This window comes from Manis javanica, chromosome 14, assembly GCF_040802235.1.
Source record: "Manis javanica isolate MJ-LG chromosome 14, MJ_LKY, whole genome shotgun sequence".
In the NCBI taxonomy this organism is placed as follows: Eukaryota; Metazoa; Chordata; class Mammalia; order Pholidota; family Manidae; genus Manis; species Manis javanica.
In genome coordinates, this window is record NC_133169.1 from 66,368,842 (window position 1) to 66,387,994 (window position 19,153).

Sequence of the window (19,153 nt, forward strand, 5' to 3'; positions counted from 1 at the left end):
AACTGGGCAATTTTTCTTTGTGGAACAAATGTGTGCTTGGCTCTGCTGAAGAATGGAGAGGGTGCACAATAATTGCAACTATACCTGACGTATTGACTCTTAACATACTGTCTTCCTCACTCCCAGGCAGCTGCCTGACCCAGGTTCCTTCCTGGATGTGTCACTATAGCAATAGCCTAGGAGCCAGGTGCCCCAGACCCCTGATTTCAGTGGGCCATCCACAGATAGTATAATATTAGAGATGAATGGCCTGGATACTTAATATTCCATGGCCTGTTTTTGTTTATAGGGATTCCTGAGCTTGAAAGGAGCATTAGAAACATCTCCCTAGTGATGTAGGACACCTGGAAAGTGAGAGTAGGAGCCATAGAAACCCAGGAAAAAGCCTCAGACTCCCCAGATGAGGTGGTACTTTGATTAGGAGAGCCTTGGATATGCTCGCCACTGAGGCCAGGGGCACCTGTGCTGTGCCCAGTGAGACCTGCTGTTTTTATGTTATCACCTAAGGACTAGTGGAAGAGAATTTAGAGAGGATCAAGCAGCACATCCATCTCTTTAATGAGCTCACAGAAAGGGAAATGCAGGACTCCTGGCTGGGCCAGTTTGTCAAATACATAATGGGAGGGTGTGGCCCTGGTTGGCAGCCTTCATTCCCCTTCCTGGAGTGATATCATTTGCTCTCATATTTGGACCATGTCTACTTAGTCTTCTAATTAAATCTGTCACCTCTTATTTAGAGTCCATCAAGATCCAGATGGTGATGCAAATGGAACCCCCCATGACAGTCATCCCACATTTACCAGGGTTCACTAGATAGGCCACTCAGAGACAGAACCCAGACTCCTGTTCCCCAGGAGTTGCCCATTGTCCATAGGAAGCACCGGAAGCATCCCAAGTGGTCTTTGCCCTTCTCCCTAGTGACAGTGAGGGTTACCTCTTCTGAGGTGAGGTTAAGGAAGGTGGAACTCAGGCATATAAAGCTCAAGGCCCTGGTAAGGTAATGTCATGGTCAGGGCTTCACAGTAAACAAGAAGCCTCACTGGAAATCTGGGAAAATCAGCCAAAGAAAAAATGTGTTTTTCTCTTCCGTTTCATACCAACTTGCCATAGCAACAGGTTCCAGCAATAACTCCCAGTCACTTGCATGGTTTCTGTGCTGATAAACCCCAGACAATGCAGCTCTAATGGCATCCCTTCTTGGAGCCCTCCTGGGCAGTGGGAGTTTTACACTTCCCTTTTCACTTTTGATTAAAATTTTGCTGGTTGCTCATACTCTTGTCTGCTGACTTCATTCTTCATAGCCTCCAAGACACAATCCTGGGAAAGCAGCATCTTCACTGATAACAACTTCACATAAAACATGTCATTTAAAAATCATTTCTATGCAGGAAAAGCTAATGACTAAATCTACCTCTACTACTGTGGGGATACTTGCATTTGATAGGACAGATTTGTACTTGCTTTGTTTTGTTAATTGAAGATTCATGTGTAATAACCATTTCTGATTACAGTGTGTCTCACATAATGGTTTAATAAAAATAATATACCTTGCAGTATATTTGGGCTTGAGTATATTTTCCTTAAGGAAATTTCCACTTTTAATATGTTAAAGGAGATGTAAAGCATTTAGAAATCAAGCATGGTTATCATATGTTTTCCTGTTGATCCTATTAGATACAGTTTCCTGTTAGTTAACCATGTTGGAATCAACACCTCATGATGTTCACATAATTTTTATTATGATAGACTTTTTAATTTACCAAACAAATACTGAAAAATTATGTTTGCTTCTTTTATTCTGGGAATGTGACACATACCACCTTACTGTGGAATCACAGTAACTCATGGAAGTAGAATCTGTTTTGACCAGAGGTTTAAGGTGCATATTAAGAAAATTTTCAAATTGCACTAGTTTGCTGTCGAGACAAATCAAACCCAGGCCAGCACATTCCTGGATTCACTTTCTTTATTTCAGTAGCATACTTTGTGATCATTTTTATCCAGCTTTGTTCAAATATAATTGACACATGAACATTTAAGGTATAAAATGTGATGATTTGATGTATGTACATGTTACAAAATGATTGCCACATCCACCACTTCACATAACAACCACATTTTTATTGCAATGAGAAGATTTAAGATCTGCTCTTTAAGCAAGTTTCAAGCATACAATGCCTAATTATTAACTGTATTTACATGCTATATATTAGCTCTCCAGGATTTAGTCATCTTATAGCTATAAAATGGTACCTTTGACCAATTTCACTTACCTTCCACCCCTATTTCCAGCACTGGGAAATAAGAATGTACTTCCAGTTTCTATAAATCATTTGCTTTTTATTTATATTCCACAGATAAGTGAGCTAATATATTATTTTTTATCTGTGTGATTCATTTCACAAAATTATTTATACATGTCACAAATGACAAGATTTTTTTGGCTATATATATTCTTTCCTTTTTACTTTTTAATTGAATTATTGTTGACATACAATCTTGTATTGGTTTCAAATATACACACAGTTCCACATATAATTATATCCTCACCCCATGACTGGAGTTATTACCTATCAACTTATAAATATGTTGCAGAATCATTGACAATATTCTCCATGCTATACTACCACCCCTGTGTGCATATGTGTACATATATATGTATATAAAACACACACACACACACACACACACACATATATATATATATGTATATAACACACACACACACACACACATATATATACATGACAACTTATTAGTCTACTCACATCTTGATGGACACTTTTGTTGTTTGCATGTCTGGCTGTTATAAATAGTGCTGCAATGAGCACAGAGGGCAGATACCTCTTTGACAAAGTGATTCCATTTCCTTCAGTTACCTACCCACTTAACCTGTCAAATAGGTCAGTGTTCAGTTGTTCCTAGCAGACTTTTGAAGAAAGGTCACCAATATGCTTGTCAATGTCAAACAGAGAGTTCTGTATTATAATTTTGGTTATAAATATTTGTCTATCGTGTGCATCGAAAAGACACTGGTCATTACCACACGGGAGGGTGGTTAAGGGATTGCTGAACTACTGGAAGGAAGAAAGTAGTGAGATTGTTTGACATCCTGATCTGGCTGATGGTGACATAACTGCATATATGTGTGTATATATATATATATACATGTCAAAATTCCTTTAAATCGACCCAGGAATTTGCATTTTATTGTATGTACTGCACCACACACAAAAAAGAAAAATAAACAAATAAATAAATGTCTGTCCAGAGAAGTTGATCAGAGCTAACTTCAACTTAAAGGAAGATAAATTAATCATTTTACATAAAACAATGTGCATTTAGAATGTTAGTATTTTCACATCCTGCTTTGTATAACCAGGAATAAATGTAGTGATTTAGTAAAAGTTAGAGGCAGGTGCTATTCTCCACATAATGGTAGCTTCATTCATTTAGTAAGTGGTGTAAAAGGCTGGAGGAGTTGAACCATGACACACGGCCTGGCCCAAGGCAGTGGGGCCATCTGAGCATCTCCAGCTCTCAGGCTCATCCAGGGTTCACCCTTGTGGTTTGTGCAGCCACCTGATCTCTATCAACAACTACATAATAGACGAGTTAGGGAATTCCTGTAGGATGCAGCAGACATGGCCTCACTGCAAAGTCGTACAAAACATAGATTGCTAAAAATGTGGCTTTAATTACTGAGGCTAGTTCTGAGAGTATCTATGTTGTTGTAGGTACTACTAGGAATGGGAAAAATGTGTGAAATACACATCAGAGAATGTACCCTGTTCTTAACAGCATTTATTTTACATGATTTCAAGTGGACAAAGATGGATTATCAACTACAAAACAAAATAATAGGCAGGTGCATTGGTAAAGTCACTCCTAAACTTTCCTCAATTGCCATCTGTTTCTGTGGCACTTTCTGTGGACACTTATTGTTTTCCAATGAATCCTTCTGCTGCCTAATGAATGTGATGATGAAGCCTTCCTTGAACAGTTCAGAACTGAACTAGATGCCTTTTGCTCAAGAGTCCATGCATAGTTAGAGGACCCTAATTTCTTTAGACTCTTGCTTCTTAAAAGCTAAAGCCAAGTAACTCACCCTCCTCTTTGTCCGACTACATTGGGACTAACTTGAAAATAAGATACACCAAAGTCCCTAGAATATTGTTCCAGAAACATTATTCCAAATTTTTCACACTGCAAGTTTCAATCAAAGTTCATCAATCAAGTATCAACTATGAATCATCGTCCTGTGATGATCTTGCAACAACATAAATTGTAAAACACTTCTCTGCCTCACTGATGTCCAATATGAAGCATGCACCTCTGTTAGAGTTTAAGAAATGTATTATTTCCCCAACACTCTCAGATATAGTTAAAATATTTTCTGTACGTCTTTAATCAGAACTCTTTCCAGAGCTGCCTTCATATCCTTATTTCTCAGGCTGTATATGATGGGGTTCATGACTGGAGACAATATAGTATAAGAAACAGACAAAAGGAGGTCCAGGATGGTCTGAGAGGGGGAGGGTGGCTTCAAGTAGGCCAAGGCAGCTGTGAAAGTGAACAGCGCCACAACCACCAGATGAGGGATGCATGTGGACAGGGTTTTGGACCTTCCCTCCTTGGAGGAGATCTTCAGGACAGCAGAGAAGATGTTAACATAGGAATATGAAATGTAGGTGAAACACATTATTATTATAATTACAGCTATTAATGACACTGAAGCTTCATCTATGTTCATTCTGGGGTCTGAGATCACCATAATCTGAGGGATATCACAGAAGAAATGATGGATTTTATTGGAACTGAAATTTGTTGAAAATGTCGCTGAAGCGTGCATGGCTCCATAAACCAATGCACTGACATATGAAGCCACCACCATCCGCCCACAGGCCCCCTTGTTCATGATGGTCTCATAATGCAGTGGGCGGCAGACAGCCACATAGCGGTCATAGGACATCACTGTGAGGATGGCAAATTCAGCAGCACCAAAACCTGCAAAGAACAGCACCTGGAAAACACACCCAAGGAAGGATATTGTGCTCCTGTTCATCAGGGAGTTGAGAGAAAATTTAGGAACAGTGACAGAGATGTAGCAGAGATCTATGAGGGACAGGTTCTTCAGGAAGAAATACATGGGTGTGTGAAGCAGAGGATCCCAATTAATAAGCATGATGATGAGTCCATTTCCTAACAGAGCTGCCAGGTAGACCATGAGGAACAGGATGCCCTGTAGGGTTTGCATCCTCGGGTCTTCAGACAATCCCAGAAGAAACTCAGTGACTCCTGTGTAGTTGACCATCACATCCATGGTGTGGTCCCAAGTGTCACTGATGTAAATGAAGCACACATAAGCCACCAGGTGAAGGTGCCTCCATGTCCCAACTGCACACAAAAAAACAACAAACAAAAACGTATAAAACCGCCTTTGGAATAAATAACAGGTAGCAAAGGCTAATTCTTCCTAAAATGTATATTAACATTTTTGTGCAGTGCAACTTAGCTGTTTTTAAAATGACAGCAAATTGCATGTTCTTATGAAGGAAATGGGTGTCTTGCAAAACTATTGCAATATAAAACGTGAATCACTGAGAATCTGCTGTAATCAGGGATCGCCTCTCCATTACATTGCCCTGTAGTGTTTCTTTTTAAAGCTGTAAACTCAAAACTTGCTTTATGTTCCTTGCTGCTTTGCCAGAACCATCCGTGTTCTCTGAATATGTTCATATATTAATAGAAGGTTGAAGTGTCCATAGTTACTGTTTCAAATATTATTATACTCATAAGCGAAACTGCATATATTAGGATTTTTTATAGAGGGCTACTCAGTTTTGTACTGTAATGGTAAATGAGACAAAAATATATACCCCCAACTGGAGGTGAAGAATAAACTACATGTATTCTTTCATAGGTCTGTAGCTCCATGTTATATCACTATAATATAGAGAACATAATGTGATAAACATTTGTTGAAAGATAAAATGTACAGATATTATATGCACATAGTAAGAAGTCAATAACATAGTGCAAGTTTTTGTTACACTTTCCTACAATGAAAATGCTGGCTTATGGACAGGGTTATCCCACATAGTGGGTTTGTGATCTAATGTGTCCACAGTGGTTTTAAGTCACACAGAAGTCCTGGCATTGTGGATATTGCCTCTGCCAGTCACCTGCCAAAGTAATAGAACCTTGCACACACTTCTCCACCTTAAGGATCCTCTTCTGCCAAAAAAAAAAAGGAGTAAATAGAGGCAGGTCCTCATAGGGAGATTTGGAGCATTAAGTCAGATCAAACATAAGGAGACTGGATTATTTCATTTATTCCTTACGGTGTATCAAGGATTTTATTCTAGGAGAACACAAATGCAATGGCTCCATGTAATTAAACAATAGCAGGACTCGGATTTGCCCAACTCCTGGACAAACTCTGTGCTGGCGCTGGAATATGTAGAATGACATGGACAAAAAATATGTAACCTTTTAAAGTACTTCCAGCACATATTACATGTTAAGGTAATAGGTATGGGTACTGTGCAATTTGGTGGTGGCAAAAGGTAAACCACATACTTTACTGCCATTTCCCTTGTTGGTGTACATATACACATACATGTTTGTTTAAAATATTGATGAATTGGTACACTGTGGTTGTCCTGTTTATCAAAATAAAACTGAAGATTTTGTTGTTTTTCAATGATGATTTTTTCATTGTATGTATGTAACACATCTTTTTTAACCTTTCGTCATGAAAGGACGTTTAGGTGTGTCAGTATCCTGCCTGTCGTGAATAATGCCGCTGACCCTGGGAGTGAAGGGAGGACATTTATAATAGAAATGTTTCCCTAAAGGTACTTTCCCCAACACACTGCACTGTATTTTCTGTTCATCCACTTTTAATATACTAAATGTTTTATTTATTTTCTATGACCACGAGTATAACAAAATATTTATTCATTGTTGTATTTTCTAAAACCAGACAGAACCAGCCAAAAAATAGCTGGGTCATAGATATTTGTGGAATTATAACACATGAATGAATAGATATAAATACATCAACAGAGCTATTTTTATTTTCTAGAAATCATATGGTTTGAATTTCTTTTTTATCAAAATTTAGCTCTAAGCTTGCTTTCTGGTTTTATACCTTTAAGTAGATGTGTCATCATAGATGATATTTCTTATCATAATTTATGCAAAATGTATCAAATTACTGCATAATTTCATATCACATAACATAATTTACTTGCTTTTGAATGGATTTTATTTATAGTTCACTATTAACTTTTCATTATCTGGGTTTTAATACTATGTTGAAATAAATTGGAACCTTCAAATGTACAAAATTCTAATTGATACTCTATGATGACGAAGAGCACTTGGAAGTGACCAGAACTGTATAAAATGAGAGAAATATTTTTCCACTTCAACAGACAATGGCACATCCAACTATGGGGAGTTTTCTTACATGATAGTTATGTGTCAGTCTGTGATGTGATGATTTTTTTATAGAAGGTTCCTCTATTTTTCCACAGCTTTGTCACATTCATGTGTGGATTTGAAGCTGTTGTTCTTTATACTGGCTTCACATTCTGAGAAAATAATAGAAAAAAACATATTTGGTACCAACCTTGAAACAGAAAGGACAACTATCAATCACAAGAGGATGGAGACTCTCAGCAGATCTGAGCAGTGATTGGCCTCCTGCAACAAGATATGAACTGAGTTGCCTAACACGTCACATCTTTTCAAGACCAGAACCAGCCAGGAGGGATGTGATTAGAGACCAGAGTCCAGGAGAGACCTGGAAACTAAACAAGTTCATCAGGTTAATTAAGCCCATGGGAAACAGACAGTATAATGTTAAATTTTGTGCAATAATTGAAGTGGTACTAGTGGCAGAGGGTGACTCAGAAAGGGGAGAAAGTAATGAAAACTCATTTTAAGTGACGTCAAGGCAAAGACTCACAGAGATACAATCCATCCTTAGAGCATAGATCAACGCAGAACTGCCCCATGGAAACTTCACTGAACACTTGGCTTCTGATAAGGCATTTTATACAACACAAGCTAACAGCTGTATCTACGTCTGCTACAGTAGAGTTATTATTATTTTTAGGGGCACAACTTATGCCTTCCTTGAGTGATTAAATGAAGTTTTATATCTAATATCCTTTTCCAATTTCAATGTGTGTTGGGTAATATTTTAATAAAAATTATATACCTTGGAAATTACATATAGTTGAACTTGAATTTATTTTCTGAAAGGAAATTTCAATTTTTAGTAAACTTGAGGTAGTGCAATTAGATATCTAGGATGGTTTTCATAAGTTGTACCACTGATCTTTTAATATACAACTTCTGATTTGTTAACCACATTGGTATAAAGAACTCATAATTTTCATATAATTTTTATTATGACAGACATTTTAATTCATCATATAAATAGTGGAAGATTATGTTTGCTTATTTGATTCCAGGAATGTGACACATGCCACCTTACTGTGGAATCACAGTACCTCATACAGGTAGAATATGTTTTCAAAAGAAAGGTAAAGGTACAAGTTAAGAAAATTGCCCATTTGCACAAGTTCACTTTGGAGCCAAATCAAACTCAGGCTCTACTGAATTCACTCGCATTGATTCAGGAACATATTGTGTGATCATTATTATCCAGCCATACTCAAATATAATGGACACATATATATTAAGGTGTTAAATGGGATGATTTGATGAGTGTACATTACAAAATGATTACAACGTGAGGTACAACATACAGCACTGCACATCATAACTGCATTTTTACTGTAATGAGAAGGTTTGAAATCTACTCTTTTAGCAATTTGCAAGAATACAATGCATAAGTATTAACTGTAGTCATGTGCTGTATATTAGATCTCCAGGATTTAGTGAACTTATACCTGGAATTCGATGCTTTGAGCCCCTTCATCTAGCCTCACACTCCCATTTCCAGCTCTAGAATATACAATGTATCATTTGATTTTTATTTATGTTCCACATGCAAGTGAACAAACATACTATTTTTTTCTGTGTGACTTATTTCACAAAGCAGAATATCCTCCATGTTTACCCATGATGTCACAAATGACAATATTTCCTTCTTTACCGCTGTATCATATTCCACTGTGTGTGCGATATATCACAATTTCTTAGGACATAAATATGTTGATGGAAACTTCTGTTGTTAACATGTCGCTGTTATAAAAAGTGCTGCAATGAGCATAGAGGGCAGATAGCTCTTTGACACAGTGACTTCCTTTCCTTCAGATATGTACCCACCTCCATTGTCAAACAGGTCAGTGCAGAGATGCTCACTGTGGGATTCTGAAGGAGACTCACCAATGCATTTCTCAAAGGCAACCAGAGAGGTCTGCAGTATCATCTTGATTATGAATTTCAATCCATCACTTGGACAGTGAAGACACTGGTGGTTGCCACAGGTGAGGGTGGTGAGGGACTGATGAGCTAAGGGAAGGCAAAAAGATTCTGCTATCACTTCACATCTTGACCTGGGGGGTGATAACCTGAGTGTATATCTGCATGACTGAATTCATTTAACTCAACTCTAGAATTTGTGCATTTTATTTTATGCACTTCACAAAAAGTAAAAACAAGTCAATAAATAAGTATTCTGTCCCGAGAATGCCCATTTTATTCAGAGCTAACGTCAACTTAAAGAAAGATAAATTAATCATTTTACATGAAACAATATGCACATAGAATGTTTAAGTATTTTCATGTGCTACTTTGTATAATCAGGAATAAATGTAGCGATTAGTAATAATGAGAGGCAGGTGTTATTCTCAATGTAACAGTAGCTTTATTCACTTAGTAACTAGAAGAGATGGGCTGGAGAGCTGAAATGGCCTGGCCCAGGCAGCGGAGCCATCTGAGCATCTCCATCTCTCAGACTCAACCAGGGGCTCACCCTTGTGGTTTGTGCAGCCACCTGAACTCTATCAACAATTACAGAATAGACGAGTTAGGGAATTTTTGTAGGATGCTACAGACATGGCCTCACTGCATAGCCATACAAAACATAGATTGTTGAAAATGTGGCTTTTATCACTGAAACTAGATGTGAGAGTTTCTATGTTGTTGTAGGTACTACAAGGAACAGGGAAATGTGTGAAATGCACATGTAAGAGAATACATCCTGTTCTTAACAATTTTTATTTTCTGCAGACAGAGATGGTTCATCGACTACAAAACAAAACAATGGGCAGATGCATTGGTTAAGTCACTCCTCAACTTGGCTCCATTGCAGTCTGATTCTATGGCACTTTCTGTGGACACTTGTGGTTTTGCAATGAATCTCTCTGCTCCACTAAAGAGAGTGATGATGGAGATTTCTGGAACAATTCAGAACTGAAATAGGTGCTCTTTGCTGAGGAGTTCACAATACTAAGAGGACCCTAACGTTTTTAGACTCGTGGTTCTGAAGAGCAAAACCAAACAACTCGACCTCATCCTTCTAATCCCACTAAGTTGGGAGTAACCTATAAATGGGCTCCACCAATGTCTCGAATATTATTCCATAAACATTGTTCTAATGACTTAAATAGTGCAAGTTTCAATCAAGGTACATGAATCAAGGCTCAACTGTGAATCATCATCCAGTGATGATTTTGCAACCACATAAACTGTAAAACACTTTTCTGCCTCACTGATGTCCAATATGAAGCGTGCACCTCTGTTAGAATTTAAGAAATGTATTATTTCCCCAGCACTGTCAAATATAGTTAAAATATTTTCTGTACTTCTTTAATCAGAACTCTTTCCAGAGCTGCCTTCATATCCTTATTTCTCAGGCTGTATGTGATGGGGTTCATGACTGGAGACAATATAGTATAAGAAACAGACAAAAGGAGGTCCAGGATGGTCTGAGAGGGGGAGGGTGGCTTCAAGTAGGCCAAGGCAGCTGTGAAAGTGAACAATGACACAACCACCAGATGAGGGATGCAGGTGGACAGGGTTTTGAACCTTCCCTCCTCGGAGGAGATCTTCAGGACAGCAGAGAAGATGCTGACATAGGAATATGATATGGAGGTGAAACACATTATTGTCATAATTGCAGCTATTAATGTCACTGATGCTTCATTTTGGAATTTGAGATCAAAATAATCTGAGAGATATAACAGATGAAATGATGGATTTTATTGGAACTGAAATTTGTCAAAAACGTCGCTGAAGTGTGCATGGCTCCATAAACCAATGCACTGACATATGAAGCCACCACCATCCGCCCACAGGCCCCCTTGTTCATGATGGTCTCATAATGCTGCGGGCGGCAGATGGCCACATAGCGGTCATAGGACATCACTGTGAGGATGGCAAATTCAGCAGCACCAAAACCTGAAAAAAACAGCAGCTGGAAAACACACCTGAGGAAAGATATTGTGTTCTTGTTCATCAGGGAGTTGAGAGCAATTTTAGGAACAGTGACAGAAATGTAGCAGAGGTCTATGAGGGACAGGTTCTTCAGGAAAAAGTACATGGGTGTGTGAAGTTGAGGGTATGAAGTAATGACTATGATTATGAGTCCATTACCTATCAGGGCTGCTAGGTAATCCACAAGGAACAGGAATCCAATAAGGTTTTGTATCCTCGAGTGCTCAGAGAATCCCAGAAGGAGAAACTCAGTGACTCCTGTGTAGTTGACCATCACATCCACTGTATGTTCCCAAGTGTCAGTGCTGTAAATCGAGCGCACACGAGACACTGGGCGAAGGTGCCTCCATGTCCCAACTACACAGAAAAAAACAGCTTTGGAAGTGAAATTAGATGTGTAGAAGGCTAATGAATCCTAAAATGCATTTTAACCATTTTGTGGAATGTAGTATTGCTGTTTTTACAATGAGAGCAAATAATAAATTTTTATGTAGGAGAAAGTGTCACTTACAAAGTTAATGAAATATAAATAGTGAATCAGTATGAATCTTCTGTAATCTGAGCCAGGAAACATCCTCTCTATTATTTTATCTAACTGTATAATATTTTATTTTGTGTTGCATTTTATTGTGCTAAAAATTAATTAAATGTCTTTAAGGCACTTTTTCAATGGGAACTTGACATTATAACAATGCACCATTTTTGGCAAAGATTTTCCTGTTGGCAGGCATCTAGGGTGTTTTCTGATATTTTTCCAATACATTTAACAGTGTGAGTATAGGATACCCATTATCATCATTTACTAGGCAATCAGTTACTTAACATTTTAGTATGACATGAAGAAAAGAAGTCATAATTGGGAAAAGACAATATCATCTCCCTTTTTTGGGTAGATGATGATGGCAACATATGAAATCCATGATAAATGATAAATATTACATTAGAATGAATATGAGAATCCAACAACGTTGTTGGGTCCAAGATCGACATTTAAAAAAATCAGTGGTATTCTTGTATACCAACAAAGCCAATTAGAAAATTACATTTGTAAATTCAGTTTAATCCAAAGCCCAAGAGGCATTTTAGAGAACCTTAATAACTTATCCTAAAATTCATATGGAAGCATATGCTTCATTTTCTATTATCGTGGGCTCCTGATCAATGCTATCATATGATATACATTATCTTCAGTGTCTTGCTATTTTAACCTAATGTTATTATTTTTTCTGAGATTCATCTTAATATATAGATATTTAAAAATGTGAACCTCAATACTTGTCATCAGGTTCCTTGATGCTTTTCCAGGGCTGCTTATGTTCCCCAAATACATTCCTGTATTAACAAAAGGTTGAAATATCGATAATTAGTATTTCAAATATTAAGATATCCAATAATGAAATAAGGGATATATTAGGATTTTCCATAGAGGGCTGCCAAAATGAGGATGGCATCATTGAAGGTGGCCACAACCCACATGCCACTAGAGGTAATGATTAAACTACACATATTCCTTCACAGGCTCAGGCTCCATGGTATGTCTCTGTGACACTGAGAATGTAATATGATAAGCTACAAATATTTCTTGAGAGATACAATGTATTGAAATTATGTGCACTTAGTAAGAAATCAATCATATTTCATGCCATGAAAATGCTGGCATAAGGACTGGCTTATCCCACCTAGTGGGTGTGTGATTTACTATGCCCCACACTGATTTTAATCTTTGGTGGAGACAGAGTTCCTGGCATTGTGGACACTGATTCTGCCAGTCACCTGCCAAAGAAATGAAACCTCATGTGGATCTTCCCACCTTACAGATCTTCATCTGCAGAAGAGGAGTAAACAGGTATCAAGAAACTCTCTTGGAAAGTGAATCTGAGCCCATAATTTTCTTATATACATTCCTCCATTCTATACCAATGGCCAGTTTCCTCCACATCAGCTTAGGGAGTTTTATACTTTCATGGGGATTATGTGTCAGACTACAATGCACTGAATAAAAATTGATATGGTTGCTCTTTTCTTTATTACGTACAAGTCACTTTTATATTTGGGTATGAAAGCATTGTTCTACATAGCTCCAACAATTCTGAAAAGATTAAAACATACAGTTACATTTGGATACCAACTTCAGAATGGAGACACAACTTTCTGTCACAGAGAGCATGGGAAGCAGTGGCAGATCTGAGCAGTGCGTCACCACCTGGCACACTGTGGACTCTGAGTCCAAGCAGTATCCTAACATTTCACTTCTTTTCAAGACCTGGAACTGCCAGGAGGGACAGGATTGGAGATAATCCAGTGGTGAGGTGGCTTAGAAATGAAGGGACTTCAGCATGTTGATTAAGCCCATGAGACCAGACAGGGTGCCTTACTCTTGTGTGAGCTGGAAGGGGGACAAAGCAATGAAGAGTCCATGTAGAAAAGATTTGAAGTGACATCAAGGTAAAGACTACTGCATACCCAAAAAGTCATTAGAGCAGAAGAAATGCATACCCTCCAATGGAAACTTCATCCAAATATGTGTATAGAACATTTAAGACCCAACATCAAATCAAACAGACTGTTTAAAATGAGCATATATCTGAGTTGACATTTTTCTACAGAAGGCATACAAGGGGCCAACAGTTTTATGAGGAGGTGCTTAGTAGCACTTACATTATGAACATGCAAATCATAACTACAATATTACCTCACAAATATTATATGGGCTATTACCAAAATTCAGAAGATTGTAAGGGTTGCTGTGGGTGTGGATAAAAAGTACACTTAGTACACTCTTGGTGGGAAGGTAAATTGGCACAGACTCAAGTCAAAACAACATGGTAACCCCTCCAAAATAAAAACTGGGACTACCATATGATCCAGCAATCCCTCTTCCGGACATGTACATGGTGGATATTAAGTAGCTCTCATGAAAGTTAGAGCTACCTGCATGTCACTTCAGTGTTATTTACCCCCTCCAAGGCATGGAAACTACTTTTAAGTGTGCATCACAGACGAATGGCTTTGGTGGCCCACACAGTGGATATACTGGAATGTCTATAATTTATGATTATTTTATTTTCCCCCTTTATTGACTATTTATCATATAGTGACATTCTTAGTTTCTGTGACAGTTTTTGACAAAGCTTATATCCTTTGATAGCTGTACAACCCACCCCCTATTCTTTTGTGGTTTCCATTTGTATGAAATATAGTTTTCCATCTCCTCACTTTAATGTGATGTGTGTCTTTGGGCTTCAGTGACTCTCTTGTAGGGAACATGTAGTTGGGCCTTTATTTTTAAATCCATTCATCCTCTCCAAGTTATCTAATGTCTCTTTGCAATTTGTAATTTATAATTCTTCACATATTGTGTTGAAAGTTAAAATTTTAAGTTTGTGAAAAGGAACATCAAAGTCCTATAAATCGGTGGCTGAGCCAAGATGGCAGCATGAGTAATTCAGTGGAAATCTCCTCCCAAATACATATATATTTATGAAAATACAATAGATACAACTATTCCTAAAAGAGACACCAGTGGATACAGTACAACAGACAGGATACGTCTACATATGCGAAAATTCAACATCACACGAACGGGGTAAGTTACCCAAACGCTCCCCCACCTCAGAACCCAGCAGGAAGAAAGGAGTCAGAATGGGGAGGGACTGAAAGTTCAGGACTGCTAAACAACCAGCTCTAGATATCCGCACCCAGAGCACAAACACAAGGTGCACGGGGTGCTGCTAATTAGAGAAACGGAAAAGCAAAATCTGCAGGCAGGTCCCCGTAACCAGTGCCCCTGAGAAAAAAGAAAAGCAAGTGCTTTTTGTAGGTCTTAAAGAGACAGGGACCCTACGGTTGGATGAAATTGTCCTGGCACACTTAGCCAGCAGCCAGGGAATCCTGGGGAACTTAAGGAATCCTAATTCCCTGGACTGCAGCATGGCTCTGAAGCCAGTCACAGCACTAAGCAGGCAGCCAGTAGCTCCCTCAACTGGCACAGACCCTGACACACCTGCCCAGAAGTGGGAGAGTGACAGTACACCCCGGGGGTGGCAGCACCAGAGGGAAACAGGACTGGCTCATGCATGCTGGTGGCACCAAAGGTGACTGGGAGCAGCCTGAGCCTGAAGCAGGGGTGAGCAAGTGGCCTGGGAGCAGCCCATTGGAATCAGTGGTGGAGCAGCAGCCCAGGAGCAGCCACACTCCCAGCAGCTGACTGGAACCACAGCCCAACACACAATGGCCTGTGTCAGACCCAAAGGCTGCTACTGGTACTCAGCTGCCTGGCAGGGTCACCGCCATCGCTGAGGAGTGCACCTGGGGTGCCTGCCACCCCTGCAGAGCACTGTGCTGCTCTGATGGAGACCCCGCCCACAGCAGCTTAAGGGATGAACCCAATGGCTGCTCCAGGATTGCGGGTAACTGACACAGGTGGCAAGGAAGGGCAAGGCATCCAGCAAGCAGGAAAGGACTTTCTTCTCCCAGCTGGCACACCCACAACCTGCCTACAGCCACTGTTATCACCATGAAAAGGCAGAAAATTTAGTCCAGTCCAAAATAGTCTAGACAACCCCTGAAGAGGATCTGCAGAGACAGACCTAACCAGTCTCCCTGAATAAGAATTCAAAATAAAAATCATAAACATGCTGATGGATCTGAAGATAAATATGCAAGAGCTGAAGTAGCAAGTACAGAGGGAGACTAAAGAAATAAAACAATTGGAAGGACTTAAAAGCAGAATGGACAGGATGCAAGAGGCCATTAATGGATTAGAAACTAGAGAACAGGAAGGCATAGAAGCTGATGCAGAGAGAGATCAAAGGATCTCCCGAAATGAAACAACATTAAGAGAACTGTGTGACCAATCCAAAAGGAACAATATCTGCATTAGAGGGGTACCATAAGAAGAGAGAGAAAAAGGGATAGAAAGTGTACTTGAAGAAATAATTACTGAGAGCTTCCCCAAACTGGGGGAGGAAATAGTTGCTCAGACAACAGAAGCACACAGAACTCCCAACAGAAGAGACCCAAAGAGGACAACACCAAGACACATAATAATTAAAATGGCAAAGATCAAGGACAAGGAGAGAGAATTAAAGGCAGTCAGAGAGAAAAAAGGTCACCTACAATGAAAAACCCATCAGGCTATCATCAGACTTCTCAACAGAAACCTTACAGGCCAGAAGAGAATGGCATGATATGTTTAATGCAATGAAACAGAAGGACCATGAACCAAGGATACTGTATCCAGCTCGATTGCCATTTAAATATGAAGGAGGGATTAAACAATTCCCAGACAAGCAAAAGGTGAGGGAATTTGTCTCCCACAAAACACCTCTGCAGGCTATTTTAGAGGAACTTCTCTAGATGGGAGCACTCCTAAAAAGAGCACAGAACAAAACATGCAACATATGAAGAATGGAGGAGGAGGAATAAGAAGGCAGAGAAATAAAGAATCACAAGACTGTGTTTATAATAGCTCAATAAGCGAGTTAAGTTAGACAGTAAGGAAGTAAAGAAGCCAACTTTGAACCTTTGGGAATCACAAACTTAAACCCTGCAATGGCAATAAGTACATATCTTTCAATAATCACCCTAATTGTAAATAGACTGAATGCACGAATTAAAAGACACAGAGTAATAGAATGGATAGAAAAGCAAGACCCAACTATATGCTGCTTACAAGAGACTCACCTCAAACCAAAGACATGCACAGAATAAAAGTCAAGGAATGGAAAAAGATACTTCATGCAAACAACAGGGAGAAAAAAGGAGATGTTGCAATACTAGTATCAGACAAAATAAACTTCAAAAAAAAAAGAAAGTAATAAGAGATATAGAAGGACATACTTAATGTTAAAGGGGTCAGTCCAAGAAGAGGATATAACCATTATAAATATATATGCACACAATACAGGAACACCAACATATGTGAAATAAATACTAATAGAATTAAGGAGGAAATAGAATGCAATGCATTCATTTTGGGAGACTTCAACACACCACTCACTCCAAAGGACAGATCCACCAGATAGAAAATAAGTAAGGACACAGAGGCACTGAACAACACACTACAACAGATGGACCTAATAGACATCTATAGAACTCTACATCCAAAAGCAACAGGATACACATTCTTCTCAAGTGCACATGGAACATTCTCCAGAATAGAACACATACTAGGCCAAAAAAAGAGCCTCAGTAAATTCCAAAAGATTGAAATTCTACCAACCAACTTTTCAGACCACATAGGTATAAAACTAGAAATAAATTGTACAAAGAAATAAAAAAGGCTCACAAACACATGGAGGCTTAACAATATGCTCCTAAATAATCAATGGATAAATGAACAAATTAAAATAGAAATCAAGGAATATATGGAAATAAATGAAAACAATAACACAAAGCCCCAACTTCTATGTGATGCAGCGAAACCAGTCTTAACAGTCTTTATTTCTCTTCCTTCTTATTCCTCCTTCTCCATTCTTCATATGTTGGCTGTTTTGTTCTGTGCTCTTTTTAGGAGTGCCATCTAGAGCAGTCCCTGTAGGATGCCCTGTAGAGGTGGTTTGTGTGGAGGTAAATTCCCTCAACTTTTGCTTGTCTGGGAATTGTTTAATCCCTCCTTCATATTTAAATTATATTCGTGCTGGATACAGTAGTCTTGGTTCAAACCCCTTCTGTTTCATTGCATTGAGTATATCATGCCATTCTCTTCTGACCTATAGGGTTTCTGTTGAGAAGTCTGATGATAGCCTGATGGGTTTTCCCTTGCAGCTGACCTTTTATTTTCTCTCCGGCTTCCTTTAATACTTTGTCCTTGTCTTTGATCTTTGCCATTTTAATTATTATGTGTCTTGGTGTTGCCCTCCTTGGATCCCTTGTCATAGGAGTTTTGTGTACCTCTGTGGTCTGAGAGGCCATTTCTTCCCCTCGTTTGGGGAAGTTTTTGGCAATTATTTTTTCAAAGACATTTTCTATCCCTTTTTCTCTCTCTTCTTTTTCTGGTACCCCTATAATGTGGATATTGTTCTGTTTCGATTGGTCACTCAGCTCTCTTAGAATTCTTTCATTCCTGGAGATCCTTTTATCTCTCTCTGCATCAGCTTCTCTGCATTCCTGTTCTCTGTTTTCTAGTCCTTTAATGGTCTCTTGCATCTCATCCATTCTGTTTTGAAGTCCTTTCAGAGCTTGTTTTATTTCTGTATTCTCCTTCCTTAGTTCTTCCATATTTCTCTGAAAGTCCATCAGCATGCTTATGACTTTTGTTTTGAATTCTTTTTCAGGAAGGCTGGTTAAATCTATCTCCCCAGGTTCCTTCTCAGGGGAAGATGTAGTAGATTCCGCACCTGTTTGGGTTAGTCTTGTCTGGGTCATATTTTTTGGCCTTTTCATGTTGACAAGTGCTATTGACTGTCAGCTGAGAGGGCCAAACTTTTCACTTGCTCCTGGCCTTTCTTTACTGGGACCACTGCGACCCCTAGTGGTTTGTGTTCCGTAATTGCATGTAGACTGGGTCTTTGTGTCTTGCCTGGCAGGTGTGGTGGAATCTCCCTTTCTGAGGGCGTGGTGTGCCTTAGGCTGCCTCTCTGCTTTTGCTGCACCTGAAGGGGTAATGGCCGGGGGGGGGCTGTTTGACTTTTTACCTCCATGAGGGGTCTCAAAGCTGTTGCTCAGAGGGTTAGTGTGCCCGGTTTTACCTGTAATTTCCAACCTCTGTGCTGTGACCTGTGTTGTTTCC

The 19,153-nt window shown here is 39.1% G+C and overlaps 1 pseudogene; it reads right to left on the bottom strand.

The window, feature by feature from the left end:
- Positions 1 to 950: 950 nt before the first annotated feature.
- Positions 951 to 19,153, bottom strand: part of LOC118969331 (olfactory receptor 2T8-like) — a 50,729-nt pseudogene continuing 32,526 nt past the window's right edge.